This window comes from Leucoraja erinacea, chromosome 1, assembly GCF_028641065.1.
Source record: "Leucoraja erinacea ecotype New England chromosome 1, Leri_hhj_1, whole genome shotgun sequence".
Lineage (NCBI taxonomy): Eukaryota > Metazoa > Chordata > Chondrichthyes > Rajiformes > Rajidae > Leucoraja > Leucoraja erinaceus.
In genome coordinates this window covers 147,296,954-147,315,367 of record NC_073377.1, presented here as the reverse complement: position 1 = coordinate 147,315,367, position 18,414 = coordinate 147,296,954, and the positions used below count along the sequence as shown (strand labels likewise).

Here is an 18,414-nt window from a genome sequence, read left to right as displayed (position 1 = left end):
CCACCTTTGATATCCCAAATATGCACTTGTTGGCAGTTTATTTGCCTTCTGTAAATTAACTTTTGAATAGGTGGGTGACAGGTGAATCATGTGGCAATTTTTGTGAGCAAAACTGTTACAGGGAAATAAGTATGGGAATAGCACTGATGTGAATTCGCTACGTGTTGATATGGGTTGAATAATAAATTTCTTAAAAGCATTAAAAGAAGTTTTGTTAGAAAGAGAAAAACATTAGTTGATTTAGTTGATTTACATAAAGCTTAATATCACAGTTATATAAAAATCAGTGAAACAATGATGGCTGTTGGTTCTCAATGAACAGAAACTACAGGATATTATGGGATGGAATTTAAATTCAATATACTTTTAGCATGAATTTGCACAAATCTTGAATCATCAACAAGCAGAGGATTCTCAAGTCAGAAGAACGGTAGAGACACGAAACCATCACCCATCATTTCCCCCCAGAGTTGCTGCCTGACTCGCTGAGTTACTCCAGCACATTGTATCTATCTCAATTCAGATCACCCTGACTGATTAATACCTGACAGGGGATGATGCTGAGAAAGTTCCGTCAGCCCACTTGGCCCATGACTTGACTCTTGAATAGCCTACCGGACAAATGTAGTGAAGCCAGCAAAATGGAACGGGAAATAGGTACACTTAAATTAGGTGGCACAATGGCGCGGTGGTAGAGCTCCTGCCTCTGGCAATGTAGAGCTCCTGCCTCAATGTGCCAGAGACCCAGGTTCGATCCTGACCTCAGGTACTCTCTGTGTGGAATTTGCAAGTTCTGCCTGTGACCATGTGGGTTACCACCAGTTCCCTTCCACATCCAAAGACGTGCAGGTTTGTAGATTAATTGATCTCTGTAAATTGTCCCTAATGTGTAGGAAATGGATGCAAAAGTAAGATAACATAGAACTAGTGAGAACAAGTGATCAATGGTTGGTGTCGACTCTAAGGGCCTGATTCTGTCTGTCTAAGAAAGAACTGCAGATGCTGATCAGTCAGAAGAAGGTTCTCGACCCGAAACATCGCCTATTCCTTCTCTCCATTGATGCTGCCTCGCACGTTGAGTTCCTCCAGCATTTGATTCTTTCTGTCTGTCAGTCAATGAATTAATGAATGAATGTCAATTTGTGTTGACAAGCTATGAAAATTCTCACAGTTGTTAGTACAATTGCTCATAAACCTGAAATCCCTCAGTAATCAGCATTAATCAGTGCCTTGTGATGTGATAAATCTTACTTGACCTCCTTCTGAAGAAGCATATTCAGAAATATAAAGGAGACAAAAAGGCACATACTGTCACTAAGAGAGGGATAAAACAAAATGGGCTTTACCTCGCCGCTTTTTCAATCGTCAAATTCAGAATAAAATCGGGTGCAGCATTAACATCTACTAATGCCTCTGAATCATCCTTCAGCCGGTTTAACACAAATAATCAACATACAACCTTTAACCATTGATGACAAAAAACAACAATTGAATTGGATATTGTTCTGAACAAGAAAGGCAAATAAAGGTTTATGCTAATGTGTATTTTTAGTAATTCTTGATAATAATCACAATACAATATTTGCTCAGCATCGTATACTGCAAACAATTATACATAATTAGAGTGGATAATTATTCTGCTGTACGCGAGCACAGATATTCTCAATGATTACAATAACGATGAAATAAAATAGACAAAGAAAATATAAACAGCTGAGGGCGGCACAGTGGCACAGCGGTAGAGTCGCTGCCTCATAGCGCCAGTAGACCCGGGTTCGATCCTGACAACGGGTGATGTTTGAACGGAATGTGTACATTCTTCCCTTTACCAGATCTTAGGTTTCTTCCACACATTCCAAAGACGTACAGGTTTGTAAGTTACAGTTAATTGGCTTGGTATAAATATAAATTGTCCCTTGTATGTGTAGGATAGTGTTAATAGAAACATAGAAACAGAACAAGGGGTCACAGTTTAAAGATAAAGGGGAAATCTTTTAGGACTGAGATGAGAAAAACATTTTTTTGCACAGAGAGTGGTGAATCTCTGGAATTCTCTGCCACTGAAGGTGGTTGAGGCCAGTTCATTGGCTATATTTAAGAGGGAGTTAGATGTGGCCCTTGTGGCTAAAGGGATCAGGGGGTATGGAGAGAAAGCAGGTACAGATACTGAGTTGGATGATCAGCCATGATCATATTGAATGGCGGTGCAGGCTCGAAGGGCCGAATGGCCTACTCCTGCACCTATTTTCTATGTATCTATCTCAGGAGAACATCATTAGGTGACGTTTTGGGTTGGGACCCTTCTTCAGACTGATAGGGGCGTGAGAAAGTAGGAGAAAGCTGGAAGAGCTCTGGGGTCCTTGGATGAAGGTGAGGGAGATGTCCATTCAGGCACCCCAACAGTCCTTCTGGGTGAGACAGAGGTTCAAGTGCACCTCTTCTAACATCTACTGCGTCCACTGTTCCTGAAATGGCCTCTGAATTAGTTTAGTTTATTACTGTCCCATGTATCGAGGTACAGTGAAAAGCTTTTTGGTCATGTGCTATCCAGTGAAAGACGATGATACATGAAGGTACACCATTTGATGCAAGATAAAGTCTGATTAAAGATAGTTCAAAGGTCTCCAATGAGGTAGCTGGAAGGTCAGGATCACACCCCAGCGGATGACAGGATGGCTCGGTTGCCTGATAACAGCTGGGAAGAAACTGTCCCTGAATCTGGAGGTATGTTTTTCAAACTGTATATTTTGCCTGATGGGAAAGGGGAGAAGAGGGTGAAATTGGTACTTGATTATGCTGGTGGCCTTGCCATGGCAGCGTGAAGTGTAGATGGAGTCAATAGAAGGGCGGTCGGTTTGCTGATGGACATAGCTACATCCACAAATCTAGGCAATTTTTAGCGGTCTTGGATGGAGCTGTTCATCTCTGGAATTCTCTGCTTCAGATGGCGGTGGAGGCGGTTCTCTGGATACTTTCAAGAGAGAGCTAGATAGGGCTCTTAAAAATAACGGAGTCAGGGGATATGGGGCGAAGGCAGGAAGGGGGTACTGATTGTGGATGATCAGCCATGATCACATTGAATGGCTGTGCTGGCTCGAAGGGCCAAATGACCTAGGTATGTTGCAAAACCTACCTGAATCGTCGTTGAGAATCTGCCCCAGGCCGTGTGCGCGATTTTGGCGCTGTTTAGAGGGGGCGGGTTTAAAACGCGATTTTTACTAGGCTGTTCCAATCGAAGATGTTCAGCCTAGTAAATCATTAACGAAAAATCGCTGAAAGACCCCGTCGCAAAAGGTATTATTAGTTTTTATGGCCTTGTATAATAGTTATAGTAGTTTAAAAATCACTCTCTAAACCCACGACCTCTCGCAGCCCCAGGGTTTTATAAAGCAAACAATTAAAGGTATGTACCTTATTTTTACATTAAAAGGGGCTTCTTAAGAACCCTATATACAAAGTTTACTATAGCGAGTAGCTCATTTTGGGCTCTTTATATCCCGCAGTATTTTTCTGGGCATTTGAGGGCACAAATCCAGCGCAATGTGAACGTTCTAAACCAGCGCGTTCACAGGAACCCACTAGAAAGACGATTTAAAATGGACTTTAATTTACAGCAATTGAACACTAAATTCCTTCCATTTGGCCTACAAATTGATGTAAATGAGATTAAAAAATCATGTTTTATTGTGAATTATTGGTGAATATTATTTGGACACTTAGGCTATTTAAAAATGTTAATCATTTATTAAGAAATGGATAGATGTTTAGATCTAGTAATTGAAGTTTGAAATTTGCTACACTTGGGTAACTAACTAATTATATGCTTTAATTTCAGGTCATCCAAGTTAGATTATTTTATGTTTGTTTCAGAATGGTTCAATCTACGATAACTGAAAATTTCATTCAGTTCTCTTAATTTTTAAGAAGGTTATGGCCTTTTGACAGCACACGATCACAGCTTTTTTGTTATGTCCATAGATAATCAATAGGGAACAAGATGCTAATTTCCGAGTATGAAAATGGCCATAACTTTTTAAATACTTGAGATATGAAAGTGAATTAGGTGTCAAATTAAACTTCTTTTTATGCCTTATCTGATGGGATAAATTACAGATTTGATTTTTTAAATCTCAAAATTTTGTAACATTGCTAAATGACCTATTCCTGCACCTATTGTCTATTGTCAAACCAGACTACGATGCATCCCAAAAAAAATGCTTTCTATGGCACATCTGTAAACGTTGGCGATGGTTGTTGAGGACATGCTGAACTTCATAAGCCTTCCAAGGAAGTAGAGAGGTTGGTGTGCTTTCATGACCACAGCTTCAATGTTGTTGGTCCAGGACAAATTACTGGTGATATTTATTCTGAAGAACCTAAAGTTTTCGACTATCTCTACCTCTACACCGTCAATGTATACTGGGGAGTGTACTGTTTCTGATGCCTGAAGTCAATCGCAACCTCCTTCGTCTTGCTACCAAGCATAGACTCAGTGACTATTTCACCAAACATTTGGATTCAAGTTCAAGTTCAAGTGAGTTTATTGTCATGTGTCCCTGTTAGGACAATGAAATTCTTGCTTTGCTTCAGCACACAGAACATAGTAGGCATTTACTACAAAACAGATCAATGTGTCCATATACCGTAATATGAATATATACACACATGAATAAATAAAATGATAAAGTGCAAATAAACAGATAATTGGTTATTAATAATCAAAATTTTGTCCGAGCCAGGTTTAATAGCCTGATGGCTGTGGGGAAGTAGCTATTCCTGAACCTGGTCGTTGCAGTCTTCAGGCTCCTATACCTTCTACCTGAAGGTAGCAGGGAGATGAGTGTGTGGCCAGGATGGTGTGGGTCCTTGATGATACTGCCAGCCTTTTTGAGGCAGCGACTGTGATAAATCCCCTCAATGGAAGGAAGGTCAGAGACGATGATGGACTGGGCAGTGTTTACTACTTTTTGTAGTCTTTCCCTCTCAAGGGTGCTCAAGTTGCCGAACCAAGCCACGATGCAACTGGTCAGCATGCTCTCTACTGTGCACCTGTAGAAATTAGAGAGAGTCCTCCTTGACAAACCGACTCTCCGTAATCTTCTCAGGAAGTAGAGGCGCTGATGAGCTTTCTTGATAATTGCATTAGTGTTCTCGGACCAGGAAAGATCTTCAGAGATGTGCACGCCCAGGAATTTGAAGCTCTTGACTCTTTCAACCATCGACCCGTTGATATAAATGGGGCTGTGGGTCCCCATCCTACTCCTTCCAAAGTCCACAACCAGTTCCTTGGTTTTGCTGGTGTTGAGGGCCAGGTTATTGTGCTGGCACCATATGGGCAGTTGTTCGATCTCTCTTCTATACTCTGACTTATCCCCATCAGTGATACGTCCCACAACAGTGGTGTCGTCAGCGAACTTGATGATGGAGTTCACACTGTGACCGGCTATGCAGTCATGAGTATAGAGTGAGTACAGCGGGGGGCTGAGCACGCAGCCTTGAGGTGCTCCCGTGCTGATTGTTATCGAGGCTGACACATTTCCACCAATACGAACAGACTGTGGTCTGTGAATTAGAAAGTCGAGGATCCAATTGCAGAGGGATGCGCAGAGACCCAGTCCTGCGAGTTTGGTAACCAGCTTGGAGGGGATGATTGTGTTAAATGCCGAGCTGTAATCGATCAATAACAGCCTGACATATGAGTTTTTGTTGTCCAAGTGGTCCTGAGCGGAGTGGTGGGCCAGCGAGATCGCATCCACCGGTGATCTGTTGTGGCGGTAAGCGAACTGCAGTGGGTCCAGCTTTTTGTCTACGTAAAAGTTGATTTGCTCCATGATCAACCTCTCAAAACACTTCATCACCACCAGCGTTAGTGCCAGTGGTCGGTAGTCATTGAGGCACGTCACCTTGCTCTCTTGGGCACTGGTATAATTGATGTCCTTTTAAAGCAGGTGGGGACCTCAGACCTCAGAAATGAGAGGTTGAAAATGTCCGTAAAAACTCCAGCCAGTTGGTCCGCACAGGTTTTTAGAACACGACCGGGTATACCATCAGGTACAGGCGCTTTTCGAGGGTTCACCCCTCTGAAGGATTCAGTCTGCGAAGACCTATTAGAACTCCCAGTTGCTAACTACTTTAACTCCACTTGCCATTCCCATATTGAACTTTTTGTTCTGTGCCTCCTTCAAGGCCAGAGTGAGGCAACACACAAACTGGAGGAACAGCACTGTTGTAGCTTGAATTCCGATGGCATGAACATTGGATTTTTAAATTTTAGGTAACTGCATTTGTCCTTTCCTCACATCCACCTTTCTTTCCCACTTCCTCCCTAATCAGTCCAAAGAACGGTCCCGACCTGAAACATCACCTATCCACGTTCTCCAGAGTTGCTGCCTGACCCATTGAGTTACTCCAGCACTTTGTGTCTTTTTTGTAAACTAGCATCTGCAGTTCTTCGTATTTAACCCGAACCATAAACTTACCTCAGCACAGAACTACATTGACCTTTATATAAGGATTGCACTCTGTACTTTGGGTTGCTTTACTATTGTCTAGGTTACCTAGTGTAACCAAAAAACTTGTATTATTGTTTTTTGTATATTTATTGATTGCTGATTTAATGTGCGTAAACTGCTGAAAGTAAGAATTCTATTGTTCCCAGTATATATGAGACTTGAACACTCTGGACTCTTAACTCTGGACATCTACTGCACAGATTTTTACAGTTACATCTAATTTGTAGAAGGGCATTATTCATAAGTTATCGTGGGTGAGCAAGTGAACATAGAGGGATGAGCCAATTTGGATTCAGGTTTTCTCTGTGTCATTCTCCGTGTTTTATTATAAGTGAACAACAACATTCATCACGTCAATTTTGGTCCAATTTCAGTGAGTATTCATGAATATATGCCATGCACATCCTTTACTGGCATGCAATACAATGGGGAGCTGGTGCCTGTCCTTTATTAATTCCAATTATACCTCACGCTGCCTCGGCAAGGCCAGCAACATATTCAAGGATGAGTCGCACCTTGGCCACTCCCTCTCCCATCAAGCAAAAGGTATAGAAGTGTGAAAACGCACACCACCAGTTTCAGTGACAGTTTCTTCCCAGCTGTTATCAGGCAAATGAATCATCCTACCATAACCAGAGAGCAGCTGAATTACTATCTAACTCTTTGGTGACCCTCAGACTATCCTTGATCAGACCTTGCGCTAAACGTTATTCTCTTATCGTGTATATTTACACTGTAAATGGATCGATTGTAATCATGCATTGTGTTCCTGCTGACTGGTTAGCATGCAACAAAAGCTTTTCGCTGTACCTTGGTACACATGACAATAAACTAAACTAAAATAACTGGTGAATAGTGAATGGAAAGACCTGGTGCAACTTTTGGACAGACAAGGTTTCCACGTTTACATCATGCTTTTGTGCACAATATAACAAACAGGAATCAGGCACAAATTATTTAATCGTATATATATATATATATATATATGAACATGAATGATAAATTGTCAGCAATTCAATTGTTTATACCATACCTGAGAACAAGGGTTTGGAACAGAATTCTGCAAGCTCCTTGCAGGCTGGGCACCTGAGAAATATCCTCCTGCAAGTAAACAGTGAATTGACATAATCGACGGTTGGAATTAACAAGACATTTTGAGGTAAATGCTTCAGATCCTGATTATTTAGAAAGTTTCTTTCATCTATTGGCAATGGATATTTGTAATTCGGACATGTGGTAATATTTACTCTCAACATTAACTGTAAAAAATAGACTAAAATAGTTATTTTAGAACTTTCTACTTTAAATTACATGAGTTACCACACCACAATGTTCCAATATATCTATATATATATATATATATATATATATATATATGTATGTGTATATATATATATATATATATAACATAACTATATTTAAATAGAAAGTTCTAAAATAACTATTCTATAATATATATATATATATATACACACAGAGAATGATTTCATAAAATGTCTAGCCTTAACTATCCACCAGGAATATAGCAAAGAAACACACCCATTTATTCCTCTTTTGAAAAAAAATCTTACATTTTTCAAGAGTAAAATTCCCATTTAATGGAAAAAATATGGTTTGTATTTAGAGTTTCAACTGTAAAATTATTAAATTACAACATTTTTTTTGTCTTCACTTGAATAAGTTAACCAGCATGGTAAGCACCACCACTTACACAGTGCCCAATAAATCAAAATGCCTAAAAGTAAGTCACTTGAATTTCACTTTTGCTGCACTGTACACAAATCCCTGTCAGGTAGAATTTCCACATAAAAGGACAAGGTGCTGGAGTAATTCAATGGGTCAGGCAGCATCTCTGGATAACATGGATAGGTGACATTTCAGTCCTGATCCGAAATATTGCCTATCCATGTCCTCCAGAGATGTTGCCTGACCCGTTGAATTACTCCAACACTTTGTGTCCTTTTGTGTAAACTAGCATCCACAGATCTTTATTTCTACAGGATTTCCACCTAATTTTTGCATTCATCTTTAATCCTGAACTACTTCTTGCAATCAGATGTGGAGAAGAAAACAAATTAGTATATCCTGGCTAAAAGTCATTGAAACACCAAGTTAACTTTTATTTTTCTACAGATTCTGGCTGACTTGATGGGCATTTCCAACATTTTTACATTTTACTTCCATAGACAAGATTTCATATTTTACTTTCAGAATAGTGACTATTAATCTATTTTTCGGCTACTGCATTTTCATTAATTGGACAGAATCTAAGGTGTTTTCATAATTTAATAGTTTGCCTGATTGTTATGTCTATACAAAATAAAAGAGCTGAGGATTACAGGATCAGTTATAAAGTTGGCATCATTTACTGCAAAGTAAAGCTCAGAATGGTGAGCTGATTTATTTTTATTGAATTTATTCTTCACTTAAAGAATAATTTGCAAAAAGTTTTACATTTCACTCTTCACCTTATTTGACACCCTTTTGTTTCCTTTTCATCTCTGTCATTGTCACTCACCTGCCCATCAAACCCTCCTCACCCGTATCCACCTATCACAACTTACACCCCAGCGGTATGAATATTGACTTCTTTAACTTCAAGTAACCCTTGCATTCCCACTCTCTCCATCCCTCCCCCTTACCAGTTCTCCGACCAGTCTGACTGTCTCAGATTATATTTTATCTCTGTTTACTTTAATGTCACCTTCTTTTAGCTAACATTGATCTTTTCTGCATTTTCTTTGACCATCTCTTTTGATGTCTCGTTTTCACACCTCACCCTTCTTTATCTCTGTCTCCCTCTCCCCTGACTCTCAGTCTGAAGAATGGTCTCGACCTGAAACGTCACCCATTCCTTTTATCCAGAGATATTGCCTGTACTGCTAAGTTACTACAATATTTTGTGTCTATCCACCTCTCACTTGCCAGGATTTTTCTGCTCCCACCTCTTTTTGAGCTTTCTCCCCCCAACTACAATTAGCTGACAAAGGGTCCCGATGAAAAACGTCACCTAATCATTTCCTCCTCAGACCCCGAGTTACTCCAGTGTTTGCTCAAGATCCCAACATTTGCTGTTCCTTCTGTCTCCAATTTGTGAACAGTACTTAGTCATTCTTAAGCCAAAGATAGTTACAATGAAGTGAGTTATAAAATTCAGTGATAAAAGGAAGTCAAATTCAATTCCAATAATATAACATTAAAAATTATAAAGGAAGAAACAGCTAAATTTCACTATGAATTAATAGCTTCAGCCAGAGACGGAAACCGCTGTCAAAACATGGAGGGGACCGGGGGACAGGAAGAACACAATTTCTGGGCGGCCGCGCGCGCATGCGCACACACGCACACACACACGCACACACACACACACGCGAGGCTTCGGAGGCTCAATCCAGCGCTAAATGCAGCTTAACTCTGCCTGTCTCACCGGGTTAACTACAGCCCTGTCTGGACTGACGGGATACCAGCGCTGCTTCTCCACGCTGGCCATATTTCCCGCAAGTCCAGGAAGGGTTGTAAGCTCACCTGGCGGGACAGGCAGACTTAGCTGGGTTTAGCGCTGTTTCTCTGCGCTGGCCCGTCAGACTCCCAACCAAAGATATAGCGGAGGATCTTTGCTGCTGACCTCTCTGGCCAACCGGGGGGGGGGGGGGGGGGGGGGGGTACGCGGGCGGGGACAGGACAGCACCGGAGAGCTGGCCGGGATCATCCTGGCTGCGGATGAAGCGCAGGACTGCGCCATGTCTCCCTCCTCCACTCACCACGCTCCATCCTCAGTCCCACCCCCACTGTCTCGCCAAACTCGGAGATTTCACCTGATTTTTAAATCCGGATTACAAAAACTTGGGGGGGATGTCCCCCACCTCTCAAAACATGGAGGGGACGTGTCCCCTCTGGCCCCCCCGGGTTATCCGCCCCTGGCTTCAGCTGTCCACTGCCACTGGCTGAAAGGTATTGTTTAGTGACACATACAGACATGTTGGTGTAATTACAGTATCTTTACAATATCCATGGTATATGTGCGCATATGAGATAAGTCTAAAGAGGTTTGTTTCTGATAGAGCTCACCTTGGTATAGAACTGCTGTGTTTGGTCAGAGCCCAGAGAATATAAGGAAGTGAGATGCTTCAACACAGGCCGCAAGTTAACTGGCCTGCTCGAGCTATGAGTAAAATCGTGAAATCTTTGCAACACATTACACTCGATGAACGCTATTGCCAGTGATCTGCAATAGTACACCTAGAGGCGAAGAAAGAGAACAGATTTAGTAGAAAACAATAGCTCAGCTTTATTTAATTAACACATTAACTGAGTATTCTTTCCAGTAGTAGCAAAACTTTTGTCAGCAGTTGTACAGTGTGTAACCTGGAGGTGGTGGTGAAATTTAGGTAGTTGGATAGCTTTTTGTTTCCCTCCATTCTGTGTTTTTCCCTTTACTCATTCTTGGCTAAGCTTGCAGACTAAAATGGGATCATGTTTCCCCACAATGACCATGTTATTCCTCGAAGCTGTTGGTTCCTTTCCACCTTCAGCAACCAAAATTATTTCACTGGTTGCCTCTTACCTCATTTGTTATTTTACCATGAAAAGGAAAATTACTTCATTCATCATTGTTGAAAACATTAGCGACGCAGTGGTGCTGGTGTCCAATGGGAACGGTGACGGACGCACCACACATCTCTGTCCTCCAGTTCCTGCAGACTTCCGCCGCTGGAAGTATAGGATTTTGGTGTGTGTGTTTTATCATCATTCCTTACAATGCTATGTACGACAATGATCGCAACGTCTACTGAAGTGTGGATGGCCGTTGGCTCGCTAGAAGCTCATCCGCCCTTTGACAGATCTTGTTTTAATTCCAGGATGGGGTCCACAGCCCCCTCTCACCTGGCAAACCAGATGGGGGAGACGGTTTAGTCGCCAACTATCCGACCATGGAGCAGGTAGCACGGGATTACATGGTACCCGTGGCGGGGGCAACTCCGCCCGACCTGACTTTAGGAAAATTACCCCACCCAATAAATAGGCAGTTGCTTTGAGGAGCCAACAGCTACAAACTCTGACATAGCTGTGTTATCTACCACAATCATAACGGGTCTCCACTGAGACATTGACATATAATTTTTGTTAGTACAATCACAAAGAACAAAATACAAACTAAAAGAGAAAGTGCTGGAAATATTCTGCCATCTTGGCAGCATCTGTGCAGAGTTAATATTTGAGGTTGATGACCTTTCATCAAAACTTGAAATAATCAGTGATAAATAAGTTTTGTTGTACTGGAAGGGATGTGGATCAGAGAAAAAAAAAAACTGATGGACTGTGATGGTTGGAGAGGTGGGAGAGAAAAAGATGTAACTGAAAGTGAAGTCTGGAAGAAACTTCAACAGAAATAAGAAGGAAAATTGAAATCATTGTGCTAGTCCCAGTTATCCATGTTTCGCACATCCATCTATATTACTAAAAGTTTCATCTTGACCACTTCCTGTTGCACTGTATATTGATTTTAGAAAAAATGCTGCCACTTACGGCTGTGATTTTTGGCCATCTTACTCAGACTCAGAGTCCCCCAAGATCCCCATCAATGGTCAGACTTATTAATGACAAAATGTTGATTTTTCCTCTCCTGAAGGCGACGCCCTTCAAGAGAAATAAAAAAAGTGGAGGTGCCTCAGTTCTCTGCAAGATGGGGGAGCGAGAGGTTGCAATTCTCAGTCTGAGTAAAACACTGAACACATGTCTACTAAACTGTGGTAGACAAAGTGCTGGAGAAACTCAGCGGGTGCAGCAGCATCTATGGAGCGAAGGAAATAGGCAAAGTTTCGGGCCAAAACCCTTCTTCAGACTGATGGGGGGGGGGGTGTGAGAAGAAAAGAAAAAGGAGGAGGAGGAGCCCATGTGGACTATTAATCATCCATTTACACCAATCCTGTTTTATTCTTCTCCAATCCCATCAACTCCCCCCACTCATCCAAACACTAAAGGGCAATTCACAAATGCTGTCCAACCTATCAAACTGCACACCCCTGGAATTTGAGTGGAAAGCTGTCATACAGACCACAGCGCACCCATAGGGAACCCACAGTTCACAGGTAAAGTGTGTCAGTATCAGAGGTCACGGTCAAACCCAGGTTGGTTGCGGCTGTGAGGCAGCAGCTTTACTCGCTGTACCATTGTGCTTTCCAGTTTCCTCCCACATACTAAAGTCAGATGGTAATGGGACATGAATTATCTGATAAAAGTCAGATAATTTCAGTAAACATTTTTAAGGCAGAAATAGATTATTGATAGAACGGGTGTCAGGGGTTATGGGGTTAAGGCAGGAGAATGGGGTTCAGAGGAGAAGATAGATCAGCCACAATTGAATGGCAGAGTAGACTTGATGGGCCGAATGGCCTAATTCTGCTTCTATCACATGAACATATGATATTTAAAGTATTAACAGGGTAATAATATATCTACTGGTTAATGCCTTCCTCATCTACTGGTTAAGGAGTACATGAAGTTAAAAGTTGAAGAGAAAAGTGCAGTTAAGTAAACTAATGGCAAAAGGTTTCAGAGTCCCCTCGCTTGAATACAAAGATATAGTATCAACATCTTGTTAAAACTGTCTGTAATTGTGTTTCAGGGCAGCAATTGCAATTGTATGGTGTAAAATACAGCAGCAATGTGTTTGTTGTTTTGACAGGAGAAAGGGAAGGGTTCCCAATAGAATACCAGGATCATCCCAGGTTCACAGGCAGAACTCCCACCTAAACCTTCGTGGAGAAGAATCTGTTTTTCTGCGAAGGTTTTCACTGAGACATGCCACCTGTTTCAGTCACATCCAATTTGAGAGCAAGGACCTTATCAAAATTCTTGTTATGATCATAATGTCTGTGAATTCTACATATCAGCCTTGCTCCAGCTCTGCTCTGAATATATCTCATTTTTTTCTTGACAGAAACCAGCAGGCAGAACAAATAGACTCCTTAACAAAGACTCCGGGCTGCCACATGCTATAGGCTGACTCAGAATGTTCACAGCTCATAGTCGGCACGTTAGTCACAGACATGTGGGAACAGAAGAAATTCTACTCCCTCAGTCCAATTGTTGTTCCTCACCCTGCAAATAGACATACAGCCTTCATCATTCAGCAGTCCAGTGTCCCATCTGCATTTGAGCTTCCAAGATGAAATTCAAAAATTACTTAGTCATAGAAAATGGAAACAGGCCCTTTAGCCCCACACCAACCAACATGTCCCATCTACACTAGTCCCACTTGCCTGCATATGGCCCATATCATGCCTCAACTACCTCCTCCGACAGCTTATTCCATACACCCACCAACCGTTGTGCGAAAAAGGTACTCATCAGATTCCTATAAAATCTTTCCCCCTTTACCTTAAACCTATGCCCATCTGTTTCTCGATTCCCCTACTCTTGGCAAGAAATTCTAGAAGATTATCCCTCATCTTCCTGTGCTCCAGGGGATAGAGTCCCAGCCTGAACCTTTCCCTATAGCTCAGACCCTCGAGTCCTGGAAATATCATTGTAAATCTTCTCTACACCCTTTCCAACTTAACAACATCTTTCCTAGAGCATAGTGCCCAGAATGGAATAAAATACTCTAAATGTGACATCACCAATGTCTTATATAACTGCAACATGATCTCCCAACTTCTATACTTAATACTCGGATTGGTGAAGGCCAATGTGCAAAAAGCCTTTTTGACCACCTTATCTACCTGTGACTTTCATGACATCTTGATGAAAAAACGTATTCTTTGGACTCCATCGGGCAAACCCATGCACATATGCATACAATAAATGTCACTCTGCCACAAAGAATCTGATACGGCAAACCAACGGTGTATCCACAAGTAATTCCACAAAGTCAGCCTCTAATAGTCAGCACAGCAAGTCTGAAGACTTAAACACATGGAAATATAAATCCTGGTTTACCAAAAAATAAGACACAAAGTGCCGGAGTAACTCAGAGGTTCAGGTAGCATCTCTGGATAACATGGATAGCTGACGTTTTAGGATTCTTCTGCAAGCTGAAGACTTGTAGTCTACCGCCTTTCACTCACGCAGCCTCCAGTTCTATGGTGAGCAAATGCTAAGCAAGAGAAGTGGAAGCAAATATACTGGGAGTCCTAGTTTTGTGCTGCACCTTATTGACATGAAGGTCAGCAATTTGGGAAGACTGGCTGGCGACAGGCTAGAACACTGCCAGAGGTGAGATCACAAATCTTGTCTTCCAGAGAAAGGACAGTCCGTGCAGCCCACAGAGTTGCCACCAGTCAAATGAAGGACTGGGATGGAAGAGTAAGGGGTTAAAGATAGGGTAAGGGGTGAAAGACAGGGTGAGATGATGGACACAAATAAAGGAAAGATGATCTAGCCAATTTATGGACATGGCTTGCTATGGCTACATGGATTTCATGACTTTAGGGAGAAGTCATTTAACAAGCAGCTTTTCTGCAAGGAATTGACCCTGTTCAGGGTGGTAAGTTCCAGTTATTATCTTTTTTTTCTTTATTTAAATGCTATTGGCAAGGCTATTTAAAGCTAGTGGGATTGAATTTGGTACTGGCAAATCACCATGTTCACATTGACCCCAAAATGTTTCTGCCAGCACTGAATGTGACATTGCAGCAAATTACAAGAACAGGTTAATGAGCAATGAGATTTCAGGCTGTAGCAGGGTATTGATGGCTTCCATCTTTGTTGTTGTCTCTGTTCCTCATCAATGATATATCTCACCTTCTACCACAGTTCCCATTATGTTCTCCCCCTTACTGCCATTTCTGGTACCCTGCAGTCCTGCCTTCTTCAAGAAGCTTAAGGGAGAGAGGAACAAGTACTGTTGTTATGGAGTTTAGAGGCTGGTATTTGATTTTATGGTTCAGGATGATGTGAAGCAGAAAGATAGCTGGTCACCCTACTTTTAAAAGATGCTGACAAGTGTTAGATGTATGCTATCCACTCACATAAATAGAACTCTGTTGATGTAATGGGGTCATAGAGTTATGGAGCCATATAGCATGGAAACTGGCCCTTTGGCCCAACTTGGCCAAACTAGCTCACATGCCCCACTATAATCGTCCCACCTGCCTGCATCTGGCCCATATCCCACTAAACCTGTCCTTTCCATAAAGGCTATTTAAAGTAAGGTAATTAAAATAAGATGAGTAATAGAATAGTGGGAACTACAGGATGCTGAAAACGCAATAATTTTGTACTCTCCCTCCACTGAGTTTATTGTTATTTCTGGTGCAACACAATATAGCCCCTGTAGTTTCAATCTTTCTTTGTTTTAAAGGAATTTAGTATTTCGATGAAAGGAAGACACTAATAAAAACTACTAACATTTACTTAAGCACTGCAGGCTATGAATACAGGCAGCAACTACAACTTGCAACATCTCTGAATGACACACAGTATCCAAATACCAGGTCAGCTATAAAGTTTGGATAAATGCCTATAACAAAATCATTTAAATTGTCATTCTAAATGAATAGTTGAGAGCAAATATATCAATTCATCCTCTGTAATTAATTTCTTAAAGAAAAACAAAAACATTTGGAAACAAATCCTCATAGGATTTGATTAGATCTGATTAAATGTGGTATTTATGAATGTTTGGATAGTCACATGCACTTGCAACCTTGTGTTCCAGGAATCTAATATCTTTTACAGTGAAATGAAAATATATGGATGTATTGGGAAATTATACTTATTGAAACCAAATGTTCACAGTTGGACAGCAAGATGACATGAACTCTTTGTTTTTGCTGCAGAAAAGAGAGATGAAAAGATCGCTTTCTGCACAATGTTGACGTCAACTATAAAATGTTTGAAACAAGAGGGATCTAGGGGTCCAACTATATATAGCAATGTTACAAAATTTTGAGATTTAAAAAATCAAGTCTGCAATTGATTGCAGATAAAGCATAAAAAGAAGTTTAATTTGACACCTAATTCACTTTCATATCTCAAGTAATAAAAAAGTTATGGCCATTTTCATACTCAGAAATTAGCATCTTCTTCCCTATTGATTTTCTATGGACATAACAAAAAAGCTGTGATCATGGACAGTCAAAAGCCCATAACCTCCTTAAAAATTAAGAGAACTGAATGAAATTTTCAGTTATCATAGATTGAACCATTCTGAAACAAATATAAAATAATCTTACTTGGATGACCTGAAATGAAAGCATATAATTAGTTAGTTACCCAATTGTAGCTAATTACAAACTTCAATCACTAGATCTAAACATCTATCCATTTCTTAATAAATGATTAACATTTTTAAATAGCCTAAGTGTCCAAATAATATTCACAAATAATTCACAATAAAACATGATTTTAAAATCTCATTTACATCAATTTATAGGCCAAATGGAAGGAATTTAGTGTTCAATTGCTGTAAATTAAAGTCCATTTTAAATCAGCTTTCTAGTGGGTTCCTGTGAACGCGCTGGTTTAGAACGTTCACATTGCGCTGGATTTGTGCCCTCAAATGCCCAGAAAAATACTGCGGGATATAAAGAGCCCAAAATGAACTACTCGCTATAGTAAACTTTGTATAAAGGGGTCTTAAGAAGCCCCTTTTAATGTAAAAATAAGGTACATACCTTTAATTGTTTGCTTTATAAAACCCTGGGGCTGCGAGAGGTCGCGGGTTGAGAGAGTGATTTTAAAACTATTATAACTATTATTCGAGGCCTATAAAACTAATAATACCTTTTGTGACGGGGTCTTTCAGCGATTTTTCGTTAATGATTTACTAGGCTGAACATCTTCGATTGGAACAGCCTAGTAAAAATCGCGTTTTAAACCCGCCCCCTCTAAACAGCGCCAAAATCGCGCACACGGGCTGGGGCAGATTCTCAGCGACGATTCAGGTAGGTTTTGCAACATACCTACTCTATAGCTCCCTGAAAGTGCCATTATAAGTAGATCAAGTGGTCAGGAAGGTATATGGTAAGCTTGTCTTCAATGGTTGATGAAGCAGTCTGAGGAAGTGACCCAAAACCTCACCTATCCCATGATGAGCCTAAAGAATGGTCCCGACCTGAAACGTCACCTATCCATATACTCCAGAGATATTGCCTGACCCGCTGAGTTGCTCCAGCACTGTGAGTTTTATTTGTAAACCAGCATTTGCAGTTCCTAGTTTTTACAGATGTATCAGACTTTGGTTAGGCTACATTTGGAGTATTAGCTGCAGTTCTGGTTGACAACGTGCCATCCCAAATATATATAATTTTTTGAAAGGCCGGCGATGGTGGTGGAGGCAGATGTGATGGTGGCATTTAAGATGTATTTAAATATGCGCACGGATATAGAGGGACATTGATCATGTGCAAGCAAATGTGGTTAATTTTTTTGGCATCATGTTCAGTACAGACATGTGGGTCAAAGGGCCTGTTCCTGTGCTGGACTCTTATATTCTATTCTCTGACAATTAAGTTTAGATGGAGAAGAGAGCAGGGTGTTGTCTGAAGAAGGGTCTGTCTGAGTCTGAAGAAGGGTTTCGGCCCGAAACGTTGCCTATTTCCTTCGCTCCATAGATGCTGCTGCACCCGCTGAGTTTCTCCAGCTTTTCTGTGTAACCTTCGATTCTCCAGCATCTGCAGTTCCCTCTTTAACAGAGCAGGGTGTTGTTTGGATCATTTACCAAGGGAGAAGTCAAAACGGTGAGACCTCTGGATATCAGTGGCCATGATGCAAGGTCATTTGATTATCATTCATTCTATTCATGTCTACTCAATTTCAGAAGGTCAAATTCAAAAGCATTGGAGAGAGTCAAGTGCAGTTCATGATTTACTATGGAGAATCCCCTGGACAGGATGCAAGATGCAGGATGAAAATCCAGCAAAGAAACAAGTGTGACAAATAGATCAACAGAACTCAA

At 41.0% G+C, this 18,414-nt stretch overlaps 1 long non-coding RNA gene across 1 annotated transcript; it reads right to left on the bottom strand.

Moving 5' to 3' along the window:
- Positions 1-663: 663 nt before the first annotated feature.
- Positions 664-12,007, bottom strand: LOC129703087 (uncharacterized). The gene is made up of 3 exons (XR_008724510.1): positions 10,581-12,007; positions 7,546-7,613; positions 664-1,459 (listed from the first exon to the last, which is right to left on the bottom strand). It is a non-coding gene; the product is annotated as an uncharacterized LOC129703087 (long non-coding RNA).
- Between the last annotated feature and the right edge of the window lie 6,407 nt (positions 12,008-18,414).